This window comes from Pristiophorus japonicus, chromosome 15 (assembly GCF_044704955.1).
Source record: "Pristiophorus japonicus isolate sPriJap1 chromosome 15, sPriJap1.hap1, whole genome shotgun sequence".
In the NCBI taxonomy this organism is placed as follows: Eukaryota; Metazoa; Chordata; class Chondrichthyes; family Pristiophoridae; genus Pristiophorus; species Pristiophorus japonicus.
The window spans coordinates 3,184,578-3,210,967 of NC_091991.1; the positions used below are offsets into that span (position 1 = coordinate 3,184,578).

The window sequence follows — 26,390 nt, forward strand, 5'->3', positions numbered from 1 at the left end:
TGTAGGAGTTTCGAGTAGAGCGTTTATTTTGGGAGTCTTGTGTTGGGCATGCGGACAATGTGGCCTGCCCAATGGAGCTGAGTGTGGTCAGTGCTACATTGCTGGGGATGTTGGCCTGAGCGAGAACATTGATGGTGCGTCTATCCTTCCAGGGGATTTGCAGGATCTTGCGGAGGCAGCGCTGGTGGTACCTCTCCAGCATTTTGAGGTGTCTGCTGCATATATTCCACATCTCTGAGCCATACAGGAGGGCGGGTATGTAGACCATGAGTTTGGTGCCGGATTTGAGGTCCTGGTCTTCAAACACTCTCTTCCTCAGGCGACCGAAGGCTCTGCTGGTGCACTGAAGGCGGTGTTGGACCTTGTCACTGATGTCTGCTTTTGCTGACAGTAGGCTTCCGAGGTATGGAAAATGGTCCACATTGTCCAAGGTCGCGCCGTGGATTTTGATAATTGGGGGGGGGCAATGCTGTGTGGCGGGGACAGGTTGGTGGAGGACCTTTGTCTAATGGATGTTTAGTGTAAGGCCCATGCTGTCGTACGCCTCAGTGAAGGAGTTGTCGATGGCTTGGATGGCTCCGAGTGTGCACAGACGCAAGTGTCGTCCGCGTACTGTAGGTCAATGACAGAGGATGGGACGACCTTGGATCTGGCCTGGAGGCGGCGGAGGTTGAACAGATTCACATCTGTTCTATAATTTAGCTCCACTCCAGCGGGGAGCTTGCTAAGTGTAAGATGGAGCATTGCAGCAAGGAAGATCGAATTGATGCGATGACGCAGCCTTGCTTGACCCCGGTCCGAACGTGGATTGGGTCTGTGGTGGATCCACTGGTCAGGATCACGGCCTGCATGTCATCGTGGAGCTGAATGGCCCCCTTCTGTGCTATGATTCTAAGAACAGAATGCATCTCTTCAGTACTCTTACAGTACAGAGCTGGAGTTTAGAGTTTATTCGTCTGCAGTCTCGATTAAGGAGATGGGATGGATTTTACACTTTGCCTGTATTGTAGCTCTGTGAAGAGCATTATTGTCAAACAGTTCACCAACTACAGTGTCAGCTGTGACTCAGTGGGCAGCACATTTGCCTTTTTGGTCAGTAGGTTGTGGGTTCAAGTCCCAGTCAGAGATTTGAACACAAACATCTAGGCTGACACTCCAGTACAGTGCTGAGGGAGTGCCGCACTGTCGGAGGTGCCGTTTTTCAGATGAGACGTTAAACCGAGGCCCCGTCTGCTCTCTCAGGTGGACGTAAAAGATCTCGTGGCACTATTTCTAAGAAATGTTTTTCTTTTGAGGAGGTCAGGTTGCAAGGTGAGAACCTGATTAGTTTTGAGGTTTGAATCCACTTCACTGGAGCGTTTTATTTCACCTTGGAAGAAAAAACAGAAAAAATCATCAGAGTCACAAATTTGGTTTCCTTTAATTACTTTGCATTCTGTGTCACTGTCCTGTATTCCCAGATCAGCATTGGCATTGGTTAAATAAAGTCTTAAAGTGCCAGGTTGTCCTCGGTTGCAAGATGTGTGTCCCCTGGCGAAACCAAAGACAGAAATTTACCCTGAGCTGCTTTACGCTAACACCAGATATAAAAAGTAGGAAAATATTTGACTGAAAATTTAAAAAAACTTGCGTTTTTATAACGCCTTTCGCCGGCTCTTAGATCACCTGACTTCAGGATGTCCCAAAGCGCTTTACAGCCAATGAAGTACGTTTGGAGTGTAGTCACTGTTGTAATGTAGGAAACACAGCAGCCATTTTGCACACAGCAAGCTCCCACAAATAGCAATGAGATAATGACCAGATAATTTGTTTTATTGACATTGGCTGAGGGATAAATATTGGCTGGGACACCGGGGATAACTCCCCTGCTCTTTATCAAAATAGTGCCATGGGGCTTTTTACATCACCTGAGAGAGCTGATGGGCCACAGTTTATTGTCTCATCTGCAAGACGGCACCGCTGACAGTACAGCACTCCTTCACCACTGCACTGAAGTGTCAGCCTGGATTATGTACTCAAGCGTCTGGAGTGGGGTTGTGAACCCACAATCCTTCTGCTCAGAGGCGAGAGCACAGCCAATTGAGCCACGGCTAACACCTCCTGTAATGTATTTGCTTCATGGGTCCTTTGCTTAAAGATTCATAGCAACACATTGCTATTAAGAACTAGTTGGTTTATCAGCAAAGGTTTAACAATCACACTACACAGTGTCAGTTCATCCACCAGGTTCTCAACCACCTGCCCCATCGTGGATCCCCCGAACCCAACTGGCTGGGGTTTTATTGAGTCTTGTGAACATCACGTGACTGGCTAAGCCACTCAACAGCTCTTCCCACCATGTGAGCATCCTCACAGGGGCATACATTATTCCTAGGCATGAATGTCCTTCAGCGCAGTAAGTCCACCTGCCTCCATGAAGTTAATATTTGCTGAAGGTATGGGGACAGAGATTCTCGTCCCTGCAGCTGGGGCGATACGATCACCTGGGTTCCGGACAACCTGTCACGGAGGATCGCACACCTGGAACGAAGCCCACCTGATTTTCCCACCCAAAAATGTAATTGGACGAAAAATCGAGCTGTCTCCGTTATTGCCCAAACTCCTTGCCACCCAATTTTCCTAAATTGCTGAACCCGGGGGCAGGACCCGGGAAACCTAACACACATCAACAATCCACTGCACCATTTATGTCTATAACTATGCATAAAACACAGTGGCAGCCAAAAATTACCGAGAAATGAAAAGGATACAAAAGAAAGTCTAGCTTTTATATAGCGTTTTTCACAACCTAAGGACGTCCCAAAGCTAATTAAGTACCTTTGAAGTGTAATCACTGTTGTAATGTGGGAATCACGGCAGCCAATTTGTGCACAGCAAGCTCCCACAAACAGCAATGTGATAACAACCTGATAATCTGTTTCTAGTTATGTTGATTGAGGGATAAATATTGGACAGGACACCGGGGAACTCCCCTGCTCTTCTTCGAAACTGTGCCATGGGATCTTTTACGTCTACCTGAGAGAGTAGACGGGGCCTCGGTTTAACATCTTATCCAAAAGACAGCACCTCCGACAGTTCAACACTCCCCTGGGAGTGTCAGCCTAGATTTTGTGCTCAAGTCTCTGGAGTGGGACTTGAACCCACAACCTTTTGACTCAGAGGCGAGAGTGCTGCCCACTGAGCCCCGGCTGAACAAGTCTCACTTGCACCACAGAAGACCCACTATTGGAAGCTGTGCATTTTCCCAGCTGTCAATTCACAGTCCACATCAAAGTAATCACCACTTATAAATTAGTTCTGCACAGCTCAAGGCAAGCTTTGACAGACACATCAAACTAAGTAACTGCAATCCTCTGGAATGATGTCTCGCAGCTCACAGATAGCACCACGCTGTCAACGTAAATAAGGCAAAACTGTAAATAATTTAGTCAGCTCTTCATTCTCATGCATTTATCAGCCTGATGGTTTAGCGGTTTAGTAGCCTAGGTGAAAAATGAAATCATTTGCATGCCTTACATTGAAATCTGTATTCCGTCAGTGTCACACAGCTTCACAGATCTGCATTTGAATAGGATCAGAAATGAAACTAAGGCTGTAATGTGCAGTACAGTGTCATCAAAATACGTCACAGGCTAACTGACTAAATGATTTGGCAGGTAATTATCCTCAACTGAAATGATTCAGAAATGTATACGTTGGCATCTGTCTTATACTCGGAGGCAACAATTAGTTTATAAGCTTGATGACATCAACTTGTCCAGCATATAAATAAAAGATGTTTATGGCGAGGTCACTCCAACACTGGAAGCTTGCTGGCTTGAAGCAAGAAATATTGTGACACTGATGCTTTAGAAGTTTTTATTTAAATCAATTACTGTGATGAATCTCACGCTGACAACAAATTATGGCCTCAATTTTCCCCAGTGATTTGCAGCGTATTTTTGATGCGTGACGTTTTTTTGGAGCAGGTTAAAAAATTAAAGTTTCCCCAAGGAATGTGCGGCAGGTTTTTTTGTGTCATGGGGGCGTAACCCGATGTCAGCGGCAGTTGTCGTCAATTATGTAAGTTTGCTCCAAAAACATTTCTCCTCGGTCGGCGTATGTGACCACGCCCGAAAAACCTTCTGGTGAGTTAAGAAAAGGCAGCACGCGTTGAAAACCCGGTGCAGAACGACGCCATTGTTTCTCAGCGAAGTTTTGGAGGGAATGAAGAACACTTAAATATACATAATAAAGATGAGATCTTTTTAGCTTATAGCGCAGTGAATAGAAGTTTGATGGAATTCCGTATATTTTCATTTTTTAAAAACTGACATGTCACCACCGAACATCTGCAAACAGGGCTCGAGGGTCGGAGTGTCGGCCGGCAGAATCGGCCCCGCACTCGGATACAGGGGCTCAGCTGCAAAAGAAACCCGAGGTGGGGTGGCCGGGGTGGGGGAGGGGGGAGGGAGGGGGACGGGAGGCTGTGGAAGGCGAACGGACAGCATCAGAAGCCTGCACTACCCATCAAATGTAGCCTGGGGGGGTTGGGGGTGTCCGGGGGGGGGTTGGGGTGTTCCCGATCACTGCGCCTGCTCAGATTGGGTGTGGTCCATACAGACCTGTGGGGAGAGAGAACAAAGAACCTTGTCCTGCCTGCCAGCCGTTTTGAAAAGGTAAAATTTAAACACGGGGCAATACTGACAATGCCATACCTTGTGCAGAGGAGACAATTGATTTGACGTCATCGCATAAGGAACCTCAGAACCGTGGGGTGATGGGCAGGAGGCCTTACCCATGTCGGGAATATCAAGACAGGTGTTCGTACCTGCACCTGAGTGATGCAGACCGTGTCAGAAGGCTGTGTTTCCGCAAAGAAGTTGGAACTGAGATCTGTGAGGTAATAAAAGTTGACCTGCAACCTAGAAGCATCAGGAGGACTGCTTTGGTCAGTTGAAGTGAAGGTTACAGCTGCACTTTCATTCTATGCATCTGGATCATTCCAGGCCACAACTAGGGATGTGTGCACCATTTCTCAACATGCATGTCTGCATTCGGCAGGTGACTGCTGCATTATATACCCGGAGTAATGACTACATAAAGTTCCCCTTGACCGCCCAGGCAAAGCTTGACAGGACTGTGGGCTTCTCCAGGATTGCTGGCTTCACAAAGGTACAGGGCTGCATTGATTGTACCCACATCGCCTTGCGAGCACCTTTGGAGGATTCCGAGATGTACAGGAACAGAAGAGGCTTCCATTCCATTGACGTGCAGCTCGTGTGTGACGACATGCATCGCATCATGGCAGTTGTTGCAAGAATCCCTGGGAGCACCCATGATACGTTCATCCTATCATCATCATCATAGGCAGTCCCTCGGAATCGAGGAAGACTTGCTTCCACTCTTAAAAATGAGTCCTTAGGTGGCTGAACAGTCCAATACGAGAACCACAGACTCTGTCACAGGTGGGACAGATAGTCATTGAGGGAAAGGGAGGGTGGGACTGGTTTGCCGCACGCTCTTTCCGCTCCCTGCGCTTGGTTTCTGCATGCTTTCAGCGTTGAGACTCGAGGTGCTCAGCGCCCTCCCAGATGCACTTTCTCCACTTTGGGCGATTTTTGGCCAGGGACTCCCAGGTGTCAGTGGGGATGTTGCACTTTATCAGGGAGGCTTTGAGGTGTCTTGTAACATTTCCTCTGTCCACCTTTGACTCGTTTGCCGTGAAGGAGTTCCGAGTACAGCGCTTGCTTTGGGAGTCTCGTGTCTATGTGAGAGCATTATATCTGCCATGCTGGCTGCTGGGAGACAAAGGGTATGGCTTCACCACCTGGCTCATGACGTCCCTACGCGTAAACCGGACGGTAGTTGACTGGGAATACAACATGTCGCACATTGCGACGCGCCGCATAATAGAGAGGACCATTTGGCATCTTGAAACAACGTTTCCGATGCCTGGACCATTCCGGAGGCTACTTGCAATACTCCCCTGAGATTGTCGGTCAGTTCACTGTTGTGTGCTGCATGCTGCATAACTTAGCCATCATGAGGCAGCAGCAGCTGGTAGTGGAAGACCCACCTGAGGTGAGAGTGGCTGATGATAATGATGAGGACGATGCAGATGATGAGGAGGACGAGGACGAGGAAGCCATGCAACTACCTGAACCCGGAGCACGACAGCGGAGGAGGGCGGGCCGTCGTGCCCCTTTAACGATTGCTCGAACCTTGCGCCAGCAACTCATCCGTCAACGGTTTGCTACCTGAAGGCTCAGTGGCAACTATTCCACGTGGACCATGTTTACTGTTTGGACCTGTTCTGTAATGTTGTGTTCTATCAAAGGGACAAATAATGGAAATGATTCTTGTTTACTTCAAAAAGTTGTGTTAATAATCGAACAAATAATGTAAATGATTCAGTTATAACTTAAAATATATTTTATTCAAATGTTTAACAAACATTTGTTTGTACTTAACTTAAATAAACATATTCTTGTATCGAACTTTAAAGTTTTCACTTAAGATCACTTACAAACTTTAAGATCACTTACAAACTTTAAGATCACATATAAACTTTAAGATCACTGACTAACTTTTACCAACTTGTAAATTTATATAACTTACTAAAAACTTTAAATTTAAGAACAGTAACAACATTAACAACAACAACAGCAGCAAAGAAAGGCTGCACCCATCTCTCCTCCACCTTATTCTAAGACCGCCCGCTGCGCTTGGTCTTGTTGACTCTATCCCTGCCCGCAGACAGTGCCGCAACGTTTCTGGGGTTGGTACCAAGCTTATTCTTTCGAACATCTCGGGTAACACGCACTTCTTGATGATGGGGGCAGGTGGTAATGTGGAAGGCCCGGCTTGGGCCTCTTCAGAGGCTGTCTGGGGATTGGAATGGGAGTGGCAGTTGATTCTGTCAATGGACGCAGGGCCTGGGCATGTTCCTTATTCGCTAACTCCAACATTCCCTCCCTCATGTGCACCGACAGTGTCTCAACTACCTTCAACATTCCCTCCCTCATGTTCACCGACAGTGTTCCTCTTTCTCGTGAGAATATTGTTACTTCTCCCGATAGTCCCGATACCTCATCACCCACCCCACTGATGGTGTCCAGGAGTGATCGGGTAAGGTCAATGCTCTCCGCACTCATTGCCAGCATCTGAACCACATCTGTTAGATCCTGCACCTCAGGAGAGCACGATCGAGCTCTCCTTCCCCCTCCTTACCCTGGATGTGGCTCGCTGCACCCCACTGGAATTCCCAGCCTCGGACGGTGGGAAACCATGGAACGTCCCAACACTCAAACCACTACTCAGGGAAGGAGCTAGCAACTCAATGGGCGGCACCTGCACCTCCTCCAGAGTGAGTACAACAGTGGGGGCTTCATCCATCCCCTCCCGCTCCCCCTCCACCTTCACCTCCATGCTCTTGACCTGGAAGGTGAGATTCAACCTCGTCCTCGCCTGAATCTTCTGTGTCGTCAGGGTTAGCCTCAAGTTCTGCAAAATATAACAAATGGTTAGCATCAGAGGAGGGGGCAGGGTGGGTGGTATGAGTAGGCTCACACAGTGCAGGCAGCAGGCTGATTTAAAGGACCACGATGAATGATAGCACATTGCATCCACCAAAGCGTAGCTGAGGGAGACATCCCCAGGAACCGAAGCACGGCTAGCTCGCGCAGTACTTAACATTTAGCAAAGCCAGACTGTGGAATTTGCAGGACTGACCCTCTCCCTCGAGTGTGGGCCAAGCTTGTGCAGTGGTGGTTGCTTTTCTCCAGGCAGGACCCATCAAAGCAGCGAGCCTCTCTTCCAAGGGTGTCAGTGGCTGCAGATTTGCCGGGTCTCCTCCTGTTCGAGTTCTTTCCCTTTTGTCATGTGCCACCTTCCTCTGCAAAGATGAAAATATAACTTTTTAGAGAGGGTGTCTTTCTGCTGGTGGGACATATACAGCTGGTCACATTTACAATTGCAATGCCAGTGAATAAATGAAAATATAACTTACACTAACGACTTGACCAAGGTCCTGCCACTTCTTTTTGTCTGGCCTCCAGACCTCGGGGTGGTCACCATTGCTCAGTAATCTTCTGCAAGTTGGTTCCAGCATTTCTTCATTTTTTGGGGTGGAACTTTTATGTGACCTCTGCTGGTGTCCAGCTCGTGCTATCTGGCCTCAGTCACAGTAACTAGTGCCTCCACTTCATCCTGGGAGAAATTCTTGGTCCCTGAGCCGCGTTGCATCTTGTATTGCAGCTCCGACATTTCCACTGAGAATTAAAGTTCTCACACACAACTGGCTCTTTAACAATGGCCGACTGCAGACCGGGAGCTGTACTGCGCACGCCCGCCCACAGCAGTCATGTCAAAAACGGCCTTCTTTTCTTCGCGCATGGGCAGAAAGGGCAGCATTGTTTTTTTCGGCGCAGACATTAGGCTCCACCCCCCGAGGCTACAGGACAGGCTGCACGGCGTCAATTTCAAAAAATAGAACGGGGAAACTTGTCACATTTATTTTGGGAGCAGTTGTGGCCCTAGAAAAACGTGAGTAACTCTGGCAATACGCTAAAAAACAGCTTTGGGAAAAATTGAGCCCAATGTTTCTATCGAGCCTATAACATGACAAAATGTCCTGAGGTGTTTCACGGTTTGTGGTTGGACCCAAGCAGCATCAACTGGAAATAAAGCAGCAACTTACATTGATATAACATCTTTAACGTAGTGAAACATCCCAGGGCGCTTCACAGGAGCATTATCTGACAAAATTTGACACCGAGCCACATAAGGAGATATTAGGACAGGTGATCATAGAAGTAGGTTTTAACGAGTGTCTTAAAGGAGGAAAGGGAGAGATAGAGAGACGGAGAGGTTTAGGGAGGGAGTTCCAGGGCTTAGGGCCCAGGCAACTGAAGGCACGGCCACCGATGGTGGAGCAATGAAAATCAAGGCTGCTCAAGAGGACAGAATTGGAGTAGTTTTGAATTGTTTTGAAGAAGTCTTTAGAAGGTGGGAAGGATAAAACAAAAATGGAAGGGTTTTGGGGAGAGGGTGCCAGAGGGCGGATGCACCATGGCTGCAAGCTGTGCCATTGGAGGTGGAGTCAATAAGGGTGGTGAGCTGCAGGCACAAATTGCCACATTGGATTATGATATGGTGGCGATAATGGGGTCATGGCTCAAAGGAGGGGAGGATTGGGAACTTAGTATTGCTGGCTACAAGGTATTCAGGAAAGTTTGAGAAAGGAAAAAAAGATGGAAGGGGTTGGCAATATTGACCAAAGAAACTGTTACAGTCAATGTTCCCTCTAATTTGTTTTTGTGAGCAGTCTCTTTAACTGGCTTTGCGGCCCATTCAAACCTTTGCGCACGTGCGGTTATTTCCATTAACGAGCCGGTGAACGGCCTACGCAGGACATCCAGGCTGTAGCTCAGCAGGAACAGTGGTCACGGCACTGGAAAGGGATGGTGCACTTGATGGTTCAAAGACAGAATGTGTTTGGTTAGAATTAAGGAACAATAGAGGAGCAAGTACGCTATTGGGTGTATGCTATCGGCCATCAAATAGTGGGAAGAAGATAGAGGAGCAAATCTACAGGTAAATTTCAGAAAAATGCAAGAACTGCAGCTTTAGAGTAGTTATGGAAGAGGAGTTTTGGATATTAAGGGAATCAAGTAATGGGGGACATCAATTATCCTAATATAGACTGCGAAAACAGTGTAAAGGGCAAAGTGGGGGAGGAATTCTTGAAATGTATAAAAGAAAACTTTTTTGATGAGTGTTTTTCCAGCCCAATGAGGAATGCATCAGTGCTGCATCTAGTTCTAGGGAATGAAGTGAGGAAATTATGGGGAGCGGGCTGGGAAGGGGAGCTGAGCCCAGGATTAGATCAGCCATGATCTTATTGAATGGCGGAGCAGGCTCGAGGGGCCAAATGGCCGACTCCTGCTCCTATTTCTTACGTTCTTAATTGGAGCATGTTTCAGTGGGAGAGCATTTGGGAAATGGGATCAGTAGTCATAGTATCATTAGGTTGAGAGTAGTTATGGAAGAAGACTTTTGGATATTAAGGGAATCACTGGATATGGGGACAGTGCAGGAAAGTGGAGTTGAGGTAGATGATCAGCCATGATCTTATTGAATGGTGGAGCAGGCTCGAGGGGCCGAATAGCCGACTCCTACTCCTAATTTTTATGTTACTAGGCCAAGAAACAATCAAATGTGAAAATACTTAACTGGAGTAGGGCTAATTTCGGTGACATTGAAAAGGGATCTGGCTTAGGTGGATTGGAATCAAAGATTGGCAGAAAAGTAATGGGAGGCCTGCAAAGAGGAGATAATTGGGTACGGACCCAACCACAATCCCAGGGGGAAAAAGGACACCCAAACCTGGAGCTCCCTGGATATCTAAAGATATAGGGAGATAAATTCCATTGCGTCACGCCTCTCACAAGAAATTAAGGTTACTATACCCAAAAGGAAGTGGAGCGCTAAATAACGTGTGCCACTTCCTTTCTGAGGCGGTAGTGAGGCGGACGGGTTGGGAGCGGGGCACGTGGCTCAGCAGAGTTACGCACTGGGCCGCTTAGCGCTGCCGCGTAGGAGGGGCTCCTCCCTTCATTAAAGGGGTGGGGGGGGTGCCCAAGCTACAAACTCTGCAATGATGAAAGGGTCCTAGCTGGCACACACCTGGGTCAGCAGCCTCAAGCAGAGTGCCGGGCTGACCCATCGCAGCACGGACCCCACGGTCAAAGCGTCAACTGGCCGCAGGACAAAATCGGCCTACACCTCCCCTTTAACCTGCGCCCCGCTACCCGGTTCCTATTTCCTGAAGCTGTTGCCGTCATCACCGGGCGCAGCATCAGAGGGCAACACCCAATTTAGGGTCCGGGGCGCTAACCACGGTGATGACGTTGTCAATGCCAGCGCAGCGGAGCGGGCCAATGCAGGTTACCACCGTCGCCAAACTTCCGTCATTAGCGGGAATTGTTAGCGGTGCCGCGCCCAGGCGAAAAGCTGTTTGCATCCCGTTAGTGCCTCCTGGGGGCCGGGCGCTAATGGGAGGTGCAAACTACTCAAATTTCTAGGCCCTAAAGTTTAAAATGAAACAGGAAAAGAATAAATGTTAGGCTCACAATACAACGGAGAACCATGCTGAATATAGAAAGTACCGGAAACGGAAATGGGTGGGGCAAAGAGAAATATGAGAATAGATTAGCGGGTAACATAAAAAGGAACCCAAAAGTCTTTTATAAATATAAATAGTAAAAGCACCGTCAAAGGAAACATGGCACCCTTCAACACCGTCAGCGCTGAAAAAAAACCCGCTAGTTTCCGGTAACCGAAACCTGAATGTAGGACGGTCGCTACCCGAGTCCATCTCGAGAGGCGGGGCTAACAGTGTGCCTAAAATGCACTGTGCATGCGCTTAAAAAAAAAACGGCGGCCATTCAGCTCGGGATAGCAGCGGGCCGCGGCCATCGGCCCGGGATAGCAGCGGGTTGATTTGGCTGCGTTGAAGACATGGAAAAGGCTGCCCTGGGTGTTTGCTGCGCTAGATCCTGCTGTGGGTTATTTTGTCTGCCGTTTTTTAGAAGAAGGCCATTCTTCATTCCTTGGAGTTTATTTTTGCAATTGTTATCCAGTTGGAACTTCGATGGAAAAGGCGAGTGGGGAAGATTTGTGTCTGTTTTTATATTGCCTGTAGTTTTCTATACCAAGGAGTAGCCTTAAAAGCAAGTTATATTTCAGTTATATTCATTTTAAACTGCAGTTATTTGCTACAAAGAGACATGGTCTTAAACGATAAGGGGAGAAGGGGTTATGGGGAGCGGGCGGGGAAGTGGAGCTGAGTCCATGATCAGATCAGCCATGATCGTATTGAATGGCGGAGCAGGCTCGAGGGGCCGTATGACCTACTCCTGCTCCTATTTCTTATGTTCTTATGTTATATTCTTGTGGTGGACCTTCGGCCAGGGATGGGGCGGGCCAGCTTCCATTTCTTTAAGTGTAGGTAGGGTTTTTAAAAAAGGTATTCAATGTTTCTGTGCGCGGTTTTAAAAAACTGGTGGTGGGGAAAGTGGCCTTAATGGCCAGAAATGGCGCGTAACCAGCTTTTTACCGTACACCAGCGCCAGAATATATGGCGGCAACAATTCTGGCGCTGTTAGTGGGCGCTGGCGCCCAAACATTGGGTAAACTTTGAAATATCCTTCCACGCTAGAAACATCGCTGGGCGCTACAAAATCACCGCCCAATCCTGGGGAAAATAGGGGCCTTAAATAGATAACAAGGAGGTACGTAGTCTGGGTGGGATGGATCCTGGGTTGCTAAGGGAAGTAACGGTGGCAATTGCGGAGGCTTTAGTGACTCTCTTCCAAGCCTCCTTCGATAAAGGAGCGGTGCCCGAGTACTGGAGGATTGCAAATGTTACACACGAGCTCCACGTGATTTTAATTAACAGATTTTTTAGCCAAGTGACAAAAACTCCTCAGAGTGATTAAGATGTATAGATTGAGTCGTCAACTGTAGATTTAAAGTCCCACTGAATCTCAGTGGTTTAGAGGAGCATTGTAGTCTGCACGTTCTCAGAACCTTTCATACAATCACTGATATGAAAGTGTCTGTTGGGAAATGAAAATATGAAAATGCTAATTGCTCTCATAATATGTTAAACAGTAGGGATTTACTTGAACACCCTGATGTGCTGAAATAGCAAGAACTCTTAAATGAATTAATCCCCAGCTTGGCTCGATTTGATTTGATAAATGGAGTTAGGACCAACAGAGTTTGACAAGAAATGGAAGCTAAGGCGACAATGCCAACTAAGAACATAAGAAACATAGGCCATTTGGAGCCTACTCCGCCATTCTATAAGATCATGGCTGATCTGATTATGGCCTCAGCTCCATTTCCCTGCCCACTCCCCATAACCTTTTACTCCCTTATCGTTCAAAAATGTGTCTATCTCCAACTTAAATATATTCAATGACCCAGCCGCCACAGCTCTTTGGGGCAGAGAATTCCACAGATTTACAACCCTCTGAGAGAAGAAATTCCTCCTCTCCGTTATAAATGGGCAGCCCCTTATTCTAAATCAGGTGTGCTGTAATTCCATCACTTACCTTAAGGGGCAGAGTTGTCCCTTGCGGCAGAGAGACCTCGGTAACAAGACTCACCTCCTACGCCCCGCTCCCGCACTCCCGCTATTGGTCGCCCGACACGTCCATCCTCGTGGATTGGAAGGCGAACAGACTCTTCATTACCCGACTATCAGTCAAACAGCCCTCTCTTCCCCATCTCCAATATTGTTCTAACTAGTAAACAGAAGTGTTCGAAGAAAGTGAAAAAAATACTCTTTCTTTAAAGCCCCGTTGATTTTTCTCCCCGAGTTCATCGCAGCAATGTCCTGGAGTTTATCTTTCGGATGAGACGTAAAACCGAGGCCCCGTCTGCTCTCTCAGGTGGACATAAAAGATCCCACAGCAGTATTTCGAAGAAGAGCAGGGGAGTTACCTCCGGTGTCCTAGGCCAATATTTATCCCTCAATCAACATAACAAAAACAGATTATCTGCTCATTATCACACTGCTGTGTGTGGGAGCTTGCTGTGCACAAACTGGCTGCCGCGTTTCCCACATTACAACAGTGACTACACTCCAAAAATACTGCAGAGGTGCAAGTCTTTCTTTTAGCCTTTAATTCCTGGAGAATCCAGGGAAATCCTGGAGGGTTGGCAACAGTCCAGAAACTCACGGTGAAGATCAGCAGTTTTGCTCTCGATACAAGCTGGAATTTTCCACTTCTGAAGTTCCCAGCCTGCCCTGTTCCTGTTGATCAGGCGGAAAATCCCAGCCATTCTGTCTGATGATGTGGGAGCTGTTAGCACCCTGGAATCTGTGTAATGATATCAGTCTCGAGACAAACGCGACACGTCATGCGAGAGCATTCCAATTTAATTGTTGTCTTCCTTCTATTATTGCAGGTGCAATCCAGGTTTAATAAATTAATTTTCATAAACAGAAACTGACTGAAAGTAATAAAACACTCAGCGGGTCAGGCAGCATCTGTGAAGAGAAACAGAGTTAACGTTTCAGGTCGATGAACTTTCGTCGCTTCTGATGGCGGATCTCGACCTGAAACGTGTTAAGGGACAAATCATCCATAATCGAATTGAATGGCGGGACAGGCTCGAGGGGCTGAATGGCCTGCTTTTGTCCTCATGCATTCGATGTTCCTTCAGAGTAAATGTTGTCTTGTACAGGCCAGGCATATTTGATTCCTGATATCATAATAATTGAGCCTTTGTAGAGGATGTAGAGGCTTGGGTTAGAGTTGCTGGGTTTGAGTTATTTACTGGCGCTGCCAAGGTTCCTGTAAGAAAAAGAAAAAAGACTTGCATTTATATAGTGCCTTTCACGACCACCGGACATCTCAAAGTGCTTTTCAGCCAATGATGTACTTTTGAAGTCACTGTTGTAATGCAGGAACGTAGGAATAAGAGGATGGAAGTTGTTGCGAATGAGGTAGGCCCAAAGGGCAGCTCAAGCAGGTAAAGATCGCCAGTTCGTCACACCAGTGTGTATCGGTAACAGGACAGAGGGAAAGCCTGTGTGTAACAGTGCCCTGAACTTGGGGGGATTGTCTCCTGGCATAGATCCTTGTGTTGGGTCAGAGTTCCGAGCACAGTCACCATTCACCGTTCCTGGCGGGTTGGAGTTTCCGACCCTTCGGCTCTGCACTCCCTTCGAGCGGAAACTGGCAATATTGGGACTTGCATCCCATCTCAGCTAATCCTCATGTTCGCGGTATCTGGGCCGTTTCATGTCTGTCAGCAGATAAAGTTACTTCTATTTTGAAATACCACCAATATGCTGAAACGTTGTTGTTACCAAGTGACTCAAAATCAAATGGCTTTTGGAATGAAAGCATTTGCCAAAACAATCACTGATCTGAAAACAGCAGACGGACTTGTGCAAGTTAAAGGAATGGTGTAAACGACATGATGCAGTTTGATACTTGTGCAGAGGCTGAGGGTAAACTATTGTAAACCCTGCCCATTTTTAATTAAAGTGCTTTGACGTGTCGTCACCTTCTATATTAGGATGATGAAAAGAAGGTTTAATGTGAACTGAAAACGTATCCACATGTTCTGACACACCACACTGTCTGCCCAGCTTAGTACAAAACAGCTCTATGACTTTTCACTTTCCATTCAGCATATTTTGTGTCTCGGCCAAAGAAGTTTTCAGTGTTTAATGAAGAAATGATGCTTTATTTTCTCATCACACAGGTCCATTCAGCACCGAACAGCCAGTTCCTCGGGTAGGTCAGGTCCACGTTCCAACAAAATTCTAATGAGCACCATTAGACCTTCCATGGAGTTGCTCAAGGCGAGTTTGAAGGCACGTTGGACGTTTGTGAGGGAAGTGGAGACATAGTAAAATAAGCAGGGGACAGTAAAATGTTTTCCCATCTGTTCTTGGGAAATTCGAGCCACTTGCATTTAGATCACAAGATCCCAAAGCTCTTTAAAGTCAATGAAGTACTTTTTTTGAAGTGCAGTTTGGGCCTGTACTCATTGGAATTTAGAAGAATGAGGTGATCTCATTGAAACATATAAGATTCTGAGGGGGCTTGAGAGGGTAGATGCTGAGAGGATGTTTCCCCTCGTAGGGGAATCTAGAACTAGGGGGCATAGTTTCAGAATAAGGGGTCGCCCATTTAAGATGAAGATGAGGAGGAATTTCTTCTCTCAGAGGGTCGTGAATCTTTGGAATTCTCTGCCCCAGAGAGCTGTGGATGCTGAGTCATTGAATATATTCAAGGTGGAGATAGACAGATTCTTGAATGATAAGGGAGTCAAGGGTTATGGGGAGCGGGCAGGAAAGTGGAGTTAAGTCCATGATCAGATCAGCCATGATCTTATTGAATGGTGGAGCAGGCTCGAGGAGCCATATGGCCGACTCCTGCTCCTATTTCTTATGTTCTTATATCCTTAGTCACTGTTGTAATGTAAGAAACGCGGTAGCCAATGTGCGCACAGCAAGTTCCCACAAACAAGTCCCACTCCAGAAACTTGAGCACAAAATCTAGGCTGACACTCCCAGTGCAGTGCTGAGGGAGTGCTGCACTGTTGGAGGTGACGTCTTTCGGATGAGACATTAAACCTTGTGTGCTCTCTCAGGTGGTCATAAAAGATCCCATGGCACTATTTTGAAGAAGAGCCGGGGAGTTCTCCCCGATGTCCTGACCAAAAGTTCTCTCTCAACCAACATCACTGAAACAGATGATCCGGTAATTATCACATTGCTGTTTGTATGTGCAAAGTTTGGCTGCCGCGATTCCTACATTACAACAATGGCTACACTTCAAAAAGTGCTTCATTGGCTGTAAAGTGTTTTGAGATGTCGTAATGCGTTGAAAGGGCGCTATATAAATGCAAGTCTTTCTTTCAATGTGGGGGGGGAAACTAATGAACATAAGAACATAAGAATTAGGAGCAGGAGTCGGCCATTCGGCCCCTCGAGCCTGCTCCATCATTCAATAAGATCATGGCTGATCTTCGATCTCAACTCCACTTTCCCACCCGATCCCCATATCCCTTGATTTCCTTAATATCCAAAAATCTATCGATGTCAGTGTCATGTATCTTACATGGCCACTGTGGGTACTATATCAAGGTGTGCCACCAGAGGCCACAGCAGTGGGAGACTCGTAGGTTACCTGTACAGGTGTGCCTGGCCCAGTATAAAAGGCAGGCCACCAGGTGTGATCCTCACTCTGGAGTTAACTAATAAAGGACTAAGGTCACTACAGTTCAAGTACAGTCACCTGGAGTCATTGTTAGAGCATCGAAGGACACAACAGTCAGTCTTGCATATATCCAACGACTGAGCCTTCACAACTCTCTGGGGCAGAGAATTCCAAAGATTCACCAGCCTCTGAGTGAAGAAATTCCTCTTCATCTCAGTCCTAAATGACCGACCCCTTATTCTGTGACTGTGACGTTCTGAATGTGTTAAAACATATAAAAGTATGGTGTGGTTGGGATAATTTGCTCTCTTCCAATTTACTTGTATGTGCTTGTAATATAAAAGAGCATGGGGACATGAGTCTCAATCTTTGGAAAAGAAGAGAGAGTATTTTCCGCATTCTGTCAGAGTGCAGTGTCAGCATATTTTACGCTCAGATTCACACAGAAACAGGGCTGGCTGTCTCGTGTCTCTGACTTTGCCACTATTTAACTACTTGGCACAACCCAATTCTTGGCTCTTGGAACGGAAAAAGCTGAGCGTCTGTGATCGGTATGACAAGATCATTTTCCTGGAGTGAAGTCGTCAGGCATGGTTAACTGGAGCTTAAAGGAACATCATATCTTCCACTCACGGAGAGCGTGACTTCATTTGTTTGCCTTTACCGCCTAGATTGTCTACCCGTTGTAGAATCTCCCCATCGCCCCGCATTGTACAGGTTCCACAACGGAGCGGCGATTGGTGGCAGATGCAAGTTTTAAAATTGAGGCATTGCTGGACCAGTAGCCAATATAGTTCCGCAAATACAGGGATGATGGGTGAGCAAGACTTGGTGTGAGTGAGGATATGGTCAGCAAAGTTTTAGATGAGCTCAAGTTTAAATGCTGTTATAGTCTGTGCCTCAATAATCTGTGTCTCCTTACTTAAGGAAGGATATACTTGCCATAGAGGGAGTGCAACAAAGGTTCACCAGACTGATTCCTGGGATGAGGAGGATTGTCCTTTGCGGAGAGATTGAGCAGACTAGGCCGATATACTCTAGAGTTTAGAAGAATGAGAGGCGATCTCATTGAAACATACACAATTCTTACAGGGTTTGACAGGGTAGATGCAGGGAGGATGTTTCCCCCGGGCTGGGAAGTCGAGAACCAGGGGTCATAGTCTCAGGATAAGGGGTCAGCCATTTAGGACTGAGATGAGGAGAAAGTTCTTTACTCAGATGGTGGTGAATCTTTGGAATTCTCTACTCCAGAGGGCTGTGGAGGTTCGGTCTTTGAGTATATTCAAGACAGAGATCTATAGGCTTTTGGATACTAAGGAAATCAAGGGATATGGGGATAGTGCAGGAAAGTGGAGTTGAGGTAGAAGATGAGCCATGATCTCATTGAATGGTGGAGCAGGCTCGAGGGGCCAGATGGCCAACTCCTGCTCCTAATTATGTTCTAATCACTTATGCTAAAGCATTCCGTGTTCGACTGGCATTGTGGATCGACCTCACATTGTAGGAAGTGTCCTGCTTTTTATTTTTCTTAAAGGCTGTGGACGCCGGAGGTTAATTGATAGATTTTTGTTAGGTAAGTGTACAAAGACATATAGAGCAAAGACCTCAATTAAAAAATTCTCACCGTTGATTTCAAATCCCTCCATGGCCTCGTCCTCCCTATCTTTGAAACCTCCTCTAGTCCTACAACCCTCTGAGATGTCTGCGCTCCTCTAATTCTGACCTCTTGTATATCCCTGATTATAATCGCTCCACCATTGGTGGCCGTGTCTTCTGTTGCCTGGGCCCCAAGCTCTGGAACTCCCTCCCTAAACCTCTCTGCCTCTCTCCCCTCCTTGAAGACGCTCCTTAAAACCTACCTCTTTTTGGTCATGTGTCCTAATATTTGCTAAGTGGCTCGGTGTCAAATGTAGTTTTATAATCGCTCCTGTGAAGCATCCTGGTACGTTTAAAGTGCTATATAAATGCAAGTTGATGTTCTTGTAAATACAGTTGAGGTTCAGTTCAGCTCATCATCATTATCATCATAGGCAGTCCCTGTGAATCGAGGAAGACTTGCTTCCACATCTGAAATGAGTTCTTTGGTGGCTGAACCGTCCAATACGAGAGTCACAGACTCTATCACAGGTGGGACAGATAGTCGTTGAGGGAAGGGGTGGGTGGGACTGGTTTGCCGCACGCTCCTTCCGCTGCCTGCGCTTGATTTCTGCATACGCTCGCCGTTGAGACTCGAGGTGCTCAGTGCCCTCCCGGATGCACTTCCTCCATTTAGGGCGGTCTTGGGCCAGGGACTCCCAGGTGTCAGTGGGGATGTTGCACTTTATCAGGGAGGCTTTGAGGGTGTCCTTGTAACGTTTCCTCTGCCCACCTTTGGCTCGTTTGCCGTGAAGAAGCTCAGAGTAGAGCGTTTGCTTTGGGAGTCTCGTGTCCGGCATGCAAACTATGTGGCCTGCCCAGCGGAGCTGATCGAGTGTGGTCAGTGCTTCAATGCTGGGGATGTTAGCCTGGGTGAGGACGCTGATGTTGGTGCGTTTCTCCTCCCAGGGGATTTGTAGGATCTTGCGGAGACATCGTTGGTAATAGGTCAGCTATGGCCTAAGTGAATGACGGAGCAGGCTTAAGGGACCGAATGGCCTCCTCCTGTTCTTATGAATGAAGCCACATTAAGATCATGAGCCGGAATCTCCACGGGTCTTCTCCAGATCTCCTACTATCATTTTGGTGGAATCCCTGGAAAAATGACATAAGCAGCCATTTCTGCCTAGGGAGATTCTAACCCCATATATTCAAAAAATGCAGACAGCTCCTTTCAGCCTGGTTAACTCTCGATGCATTCAGCTGTAGAAGCTGGTGACACAGAGGTCAGGGATTCAAGTGATCTGAAACTGACGCAATTAATTAGTAAGAGATTTCTTTTTCCCCTCGACCGTTCCATGTGTCTATAATCTCTGAACTACATCATTAGTTTAAAATCAAAGTTCCAGTACAGAATAACCCTGAGCATTCAAAGTTGATTCCCACCCCACTCCTCCAAGAGAAAAAAAAAATCAAAAAATATACATATGTACAAAATGCTACAATTTTAATGAAAAAAACTCAGAGACTTTTACTTTGTGCAATTTCAACTGAATTATCAGATAACATGGATTCAGTAACTGAATTAAGAGTAGACTCTTGTGTTAGCATGGCTCTTTTCTTTCTCTTTCTTTCATTTATTTGTTCTTTCTGTCTCTCGTTTTTCTTTTTCTTTCTCTATCATTCTTTCCTTCTTTCTCTCTCTCTCTCTCTCTCTCTTCCTCTTTCCCTGTGGGTCAGAGAATCAGCCGCTACAGTGTTGTAGCCCTATCTTGGCTTGTGATCCTTTCGAGGGTGAGAGTGCAGGATTGGAGCAAGGTGTTACCCCACCATCGCCACTGACCAAGAATCCACAAGCCGCTATTTTATTCTGGATTTCAGGCCTGTTTGCATCATTTGCAATCATTGTGCATGAATAGTTCCCTAAAATAATTTTCAGTTGGCTAACCTTTTTCACACTTAGTCACAAACGCTACTGTGTGTGTCATCCTTGATAGGAATAACCAGGTGACAGATGTAGAAATTTTTGAAACCGGCCTTGATTAACACACGTTCTCTGATTGTTTACTAATTTAATTCCCAATGATAGACTCCATTGAGCGATTCATCCAAATTTTCTAGCCCCTCAACACTGACACCACCAGAGTGTTGTCAGAAAGGAAATGTAACTCTTCCTCCCCAAACGGGTCCCATTTTGGAACCACACAAGCTGAACTTTTCTGAAAAAAACCTTATGTTTATATAGCACCTTTCACAACCTCAGGATGTCCCAAAGCGCTTTACAGCCTTTGAAGTACTTTTTGAAGTGTAGGGTTGTAACTGTTGTAATGTAGGGAAACGCAGCATCCAATTTGTGCACAGCAAGCTCCCTCAAACAGCAATGTGATAGTGACCCAGATAATTTGTTTTTAAGTGATGTTGATTGAGGGATAAGTATTGGCCCCAGGCCACCATGACTCTGGCTCTTCTTCGAAATAAGGCCATGGGATCTTTTACATCTAACCAAGAGAGGCAGACGTCTTTCTGGTTTAATGTCTGTCTAAGACATTTTTCATGCCCAGAGCTAAACTTTATTTCACTGTGTATAATTGATTTAAGCAAAACAATTGTGCCTGCTGTTCGAGAATGTTATTCCAGTTGTTTCCCACATTCACAGAAATGACTAAGCCAAACAATGGTGTGAAAACCGTATGCAAGTCTAAAGCCTTTGCAAGTTAAAGAACTACTCCAGCCTATTGTTTAATTTAACATTTCAAGCATTGTTCATTGTTTTTCTTTCACACATTGCATCCTGGCAATGATTCCATCAGTCCCACCAGTTTGAGCCGTTAAACTGAGTTACAACATTTTGAATAATAAATAAGGCAGATTTTTCCATGGCTCAGTGGGCAGCACTCTCGCCTGAGTCAGAAGGTTGTGGGTTCAAGTCCCACTCCAGAGGTTTGAGCACATAAATCTAGGCTGACACTCTCAGTACAGTGCTGAGGGAGTGCCGCACTGTCGGAGGTGCTGTCTTTTGAATGAGACGTTAAACTGAGGCCCCGTCTGCTCTCTCAGGTGGACGTAAAAGATCCCGTGGCACTATTTTGAAGAGGAGCAGGGGAGTTATCCCTGGTATCCTGGGACCAATATTTATCCCTTAATCAACATAACAAAAACAGATTATCTGGTCATTATCACATTGCTGTTTGTGGGAGCTTGCTGTGCGCAAATTGGCTGCCGCATTTCCCACATTACAACAGTGACTACACTCCAAAATTAGTTAATTGGCTGTAAAACGCTTTGAGACATCCGGCACTATATAAAGTCTTTCTTTTTCTAAACATTAAATTATTAAACCTCTAATGGTACTGAGCATCCTATTAGAAGAACTAAGATGGACTAAAAGAAAAGAGCTTTCATAACAGAAACGAGACAGGACGCTATTGAATTCTTCTTCCTGAAATTGTAGACGGACGGGCGGGGAGGTAAAGGGAAGTGTCCTCGATCAGGCCAATATCCCCAGCATCGAAGCACTGACCACACTCGACCAGCTCCGCTGGGCAGGCCACAATGTCCGCATGCCCGACACAAGACTCCCAAAGCAAGCGCTCTACTCAGAACTCCGACACAGCAAGCAAGCCCCAGGTGGGCAGAGGAAACGTTTCAAGGACACTCTCAAAGCCTCCTTAATAGAGTGCAACATCCCCACCGACACCTGGGAGTTCCTGGCAAAGACTGTCCTAAGTGCAGGAAGAGCATCCGGGAGGGCGCTGAGCACCTAGAGTCTCGTCACTGAGCGCATGCAGAAATCAAGCACAGGCAGCGGAAGGAGCGTGCGGCAAACCTGTCCCACCCACCCTTTCCTTCAACCACTGTCTGTCCCACCTGTGACAGAGACTGTAATTCCCGTATTGGACTGTACAGTCACCTGAGAAATCACTTTTAGAGTGGAAGCAAGTCTTCCTCGATTCTGAGGGACTGCCTATGATGATGATGGTGAAAAGAGAGAAGAATCTATACAGAAAATACTCTGCACAGCCACAGCGGCGATCCATAAAACATTAGAGGTGAGAACAAGGGCACACCTGCCTCATTGTGTACCTGCCCGGCAGGCTGGCCTCGTTATCTCTCGGGAGTCACATTTCAGGCAACATGAGAGAAAATGGAAAATGCTATTGTTTGAGCTGTTGGCGCTTCAGATATAAATATTTATTTATAGATGAGATAATATGCTTCACTCTGTGGAAGCCAACCAATGGTCTGGGTGCGTGCCGTTCAGGTGAGGGATGTGGGAGCGAATAGTACATCGGATTATAGGATATGCGGCACAGAAACAGGCCATTCGGCCCAACCAGTCCATGCTGGCGTTTATGCTCCACTCGAGCCTCCTCCCATCTTTCCTCATTCACCTTAACCACTCCCTGTGTGTTATGTATGTAATAACGCGATATACTGAATACTGTAAACTCACTCATCACACACACACACACACACACCTGTGGTAGCAAGTTCTACATTCTCACCACTCTGTGGGTAAAGAAGTTTCTTCTGAATTCCCCATTTGATTTCTTGGTGACTATCTTATATTGATGGCCTCTAGTTATACTCTTCTCCACAAGAGGAAACATTTTCTCTGTATCCACTCATCAAAACCCTTCATAATTTTAAAGACCTCTATTAGGTCACCCCTCAGTAAGTCTTTTCCTGTAGGTTCCTGAAGCCAGTGCATCAGAAACCTAGACGTAGCTCGGAATTTGAACTACCTTCACACATGACTGATGCGGAAGAAGAAAGATGTGAAAATCCTTTGAGTCAGATCGCCATATAGATTCCAATTAATGAATTGCTGTGAGTAAAAGCTAATAGCTTCTGTATCAGCAAACTCGGTCTCTGTATGAGCAAGATTAGAAAACAGTGGAAGTGCTGGGATTTTGCAATAGCTATATAACACACCAAGCTACCTTTCACTTTGGATTATACACAGCAGTCTGCCCTGCTTCTTGTTGAACTTACTTGAGTTTCAGTACTCAAGGTCATATCTTCTGTTAATGCCACCATTACAAACACTAAACTTTGGATTGCAACTTAGTAACTTATTCGATTAGAAAAGTGAGAACTATCCATCCTAAACATTAAATTATTAAAAGGTTTAATCTACTTATAAGAAATACTTGCATTTATATAGTGCCTTTCATGGCATCATGACATGCCAAAGCACTTTACAGCCAGTGTGGTCACTGCTGTAATGTAGGGAAATGTCGCAGCCAATTTTTGCACAGCAAGCTCCCACAATGCGATAGTAACCGGATCATCTGGGTTTTTTTTTAGTGGTGTTGGTTAAGGGATAAATATTGGCCAGGACACCTGGGAGAACCCCCCCTGCTGCTCTTCAAAATAGCGCCACGGGATCTTTTACATCCACCTGAGAGAGCGGACGGTGTCTTGGTTTAACGTCTCACCGAACCCAAAAAACTGTCTATCTCAGCCTTGAATATATTCCGAGATTCAGCCTCCACAGCCCTCTTGGGCAGAGAATTCCAAAGATTCACAACCCTCCCCATCTCAGTCTTAAATGGCCAACCCCTTATCCTGAGACTATGATCCCTAGTTCTAGACTCTCCAGCCAGAGGGAAATAACCTCAGCATCTACCCTGTCAATCCCCCTCAGAACCTTGTATGTTTCATTCTTCGAAACTCCAGAGAGTATCAGCCCATTGTATACAATCTCTCACCAGGGGCATTGAATGAATTATTTTTTCCAAAGTGCAGTCACTGCTGTTGTGTAGGAGAATGCAGCAGCCACTCTGTGTATATCAAGGTCGCACAAATAGCGCCGAGATGATAGACTGTCTAAACCTGTTGAGTGAGATAAGAATGATGCCCAGGTTAGATAGCTGCGGTTCTTTCAATTTCACCATTGGACCTTCAATATTTACTGGAACCACCAGCTCAGGCCAGTGGGACATTTAACATCTCATCCGAAGGATGGCACTATCAACACTGCAGTAACAGAACAATAGCACACCGAAGTATCTCCATAGATCACACACTCCGCTCTTGGAAGGGGCATTGAGCCTTGCAACTTTCCTGACCTCCCGCCTTAAACCCCTCTGTCTCTCTCTTTCTGGTCCTAATGGGGCTAAATTTCCAGCCTGTGCCGGTTTTCAGCGCGCAATGTGCATGTGCCAAAAGCAGCTTTTCCGATCTGCAGTCAGGACATTCGCGAGGCGAGATTGGGCTATTTGCCCAACTCTTGCCAGCGAATATCCTTAAAACTCTTGCGTCTGGTAAAACCAGGCACATAGCCGACTTTTACCAGCATAAGAGTTTTAAAAAAACACAAAAATAAAAATTAAAAACACATTTTTAGGATAAAAACCTTGTCCACTAAGGTAAGTTTATTTTAAACCCTATTAAAACACTTAAATATATTTTTTGGATTTTTTAAAAACATTTAATGAACTTTATCTTCAATTAATTTTAATAATGTGAGGTGTGTTTTTTATTTTTTGTTGTATTTAGTGTGTTTGCTATTAATGAGAGAAAAAAACTGAACAGGTAGATAGGGAGTTGCCATTGCTGAGAATGCTGTACCTGATTGGTTGAGCAGTCACACGTGACTGCACCGTCTGCGTGGGAACGTCGAGGACGGGAGCGCGCTCCGCAGTGAGGGAAGGGCAGACCTCCCCACCACAATCGCAGGCGCCTCCAACACCACCAGGTGCTTTCGTTAAAATTCTCGGGTGGGGCGTGTTCGTCTGCAGGAAGCCTCCGACCCGAATTTCAGGCCCATTATCTCCTTATGTGGCTCTGTGTGAAATTTGCTTTGATACCGCTCCTGTGAAGTATCTTGGGAGGCTTAGCTATATTAAAAGGCGCTATATAAATGAAAGTTGTTGTTATTGACTCAGGGCGTGGTACAATCAACTGTGCCAAGCCGAAGCCTTGGGCATAAACTGGTAAGTGGTCTTAAGAAGAAACACTGGGGCTCACACGAGAGCTCAGCGAGTTTACTCAGATACAGAGAAACAACAATTTCCAACGTGACTAACAGTAACTGAACACAAGAGCATTTCCCTTCAAAATCAGTATTGGTATCAAGTCTGTATCACTTTAAAAAGGTGTACATCAATGCATTAAGCATGACTTTCAAAAATCAATGGCTGGTGAAAAGACTCCTGTCTGCACATCAATTTTACAAATGGTCTTAAGAGTGATGTATGGGCGGATACTGCACATCAAGTGATCTACTGAGCTCTGTTCTACCGCAAGTATTGGGTTTGTTAATCCCTGCGGTCTGCTACCAACGGTCTCCGATTAGATGGTGAGAATTGTTTATTCATAACTATACTAAAGAGCAACAATTATAATTGGTGCTTTTTACATTGCAGCCTTTAATGCACATGTACCAAATTATTCTGTACAGACGGAGTTAAAATAGCACAGAGAGGAATGTGATATGAGCGCATTAAGCATTTAAGAACATAAGAAATAGGAGCAGGAGTAGGCCTTACAGCCCTTCGAGCCTGCTCCGTCAGTCAATATCATGGCTGACCTTCAATCTCTACTCCACTTTCCCATCTGATCTCCATATCCCTTAATTCCCTTAGGGTCCAAAAATCTATTGATCTCAGCCTTGAATATACTCAACGACTAAGCCTCCTCAGGCCTCTGGGGTAGAGAACTCCAAAGATTCACAACCCTCTGAGTAGTGAAGTTTCTCCTCGTCTCAGTCCTAAATGGTCGACTCCTTATCCGGAGACTGTGCCCCCGGTTCTAGACCCTCCCTGCATCTATCCTGTCAATCCCCTTCAAAAGTTTGTATTTCAATCAGATAACCTCTTATTCTTCTAAACTCCTGAGAGTATAGACCCATTCTACTCAATCTCTCCTGATCATCATCATAGGACAACACACTCATCCCAGGAATCAATCTAGTGAACCTTCATTGCACCCCATCTAGGGAAAGTATCCTTGTTCAAGAATGATGATTATAATGTCTGTTCTTTTATGAAGAAAGCATAAAGGGCAAATAACTTTAATAGAAAGTGGCATCCCACTGTCGGCAATAAACGACGTAGGCATTATATATAGATAACA

General features: G+C 46.0%; 1 protein-coding gene across 1 annotated transcript in view; it reads right to left on the minus strand.

The window, feature by feature from the left end:
* Nucleotides 1-1,331: 1,331 nt before the first annotated feature.
* LOC139281370 (coiled-coil domain-containing glutamate-rich protein 1) overlaps nt 1,332-26,390 on the minus strand; it is a 119,067-nt gene continuing 94,008 nt past the window's right edge. The window contains exon 3 of the transcript XR_011596865.1: nt 1,332-1,369. The gene's annotated coding sequence lies outside the window, so the exon portion shown is untranslated. The remainder of the gene's footprint in view (nt 1,370-26,390) is intronic.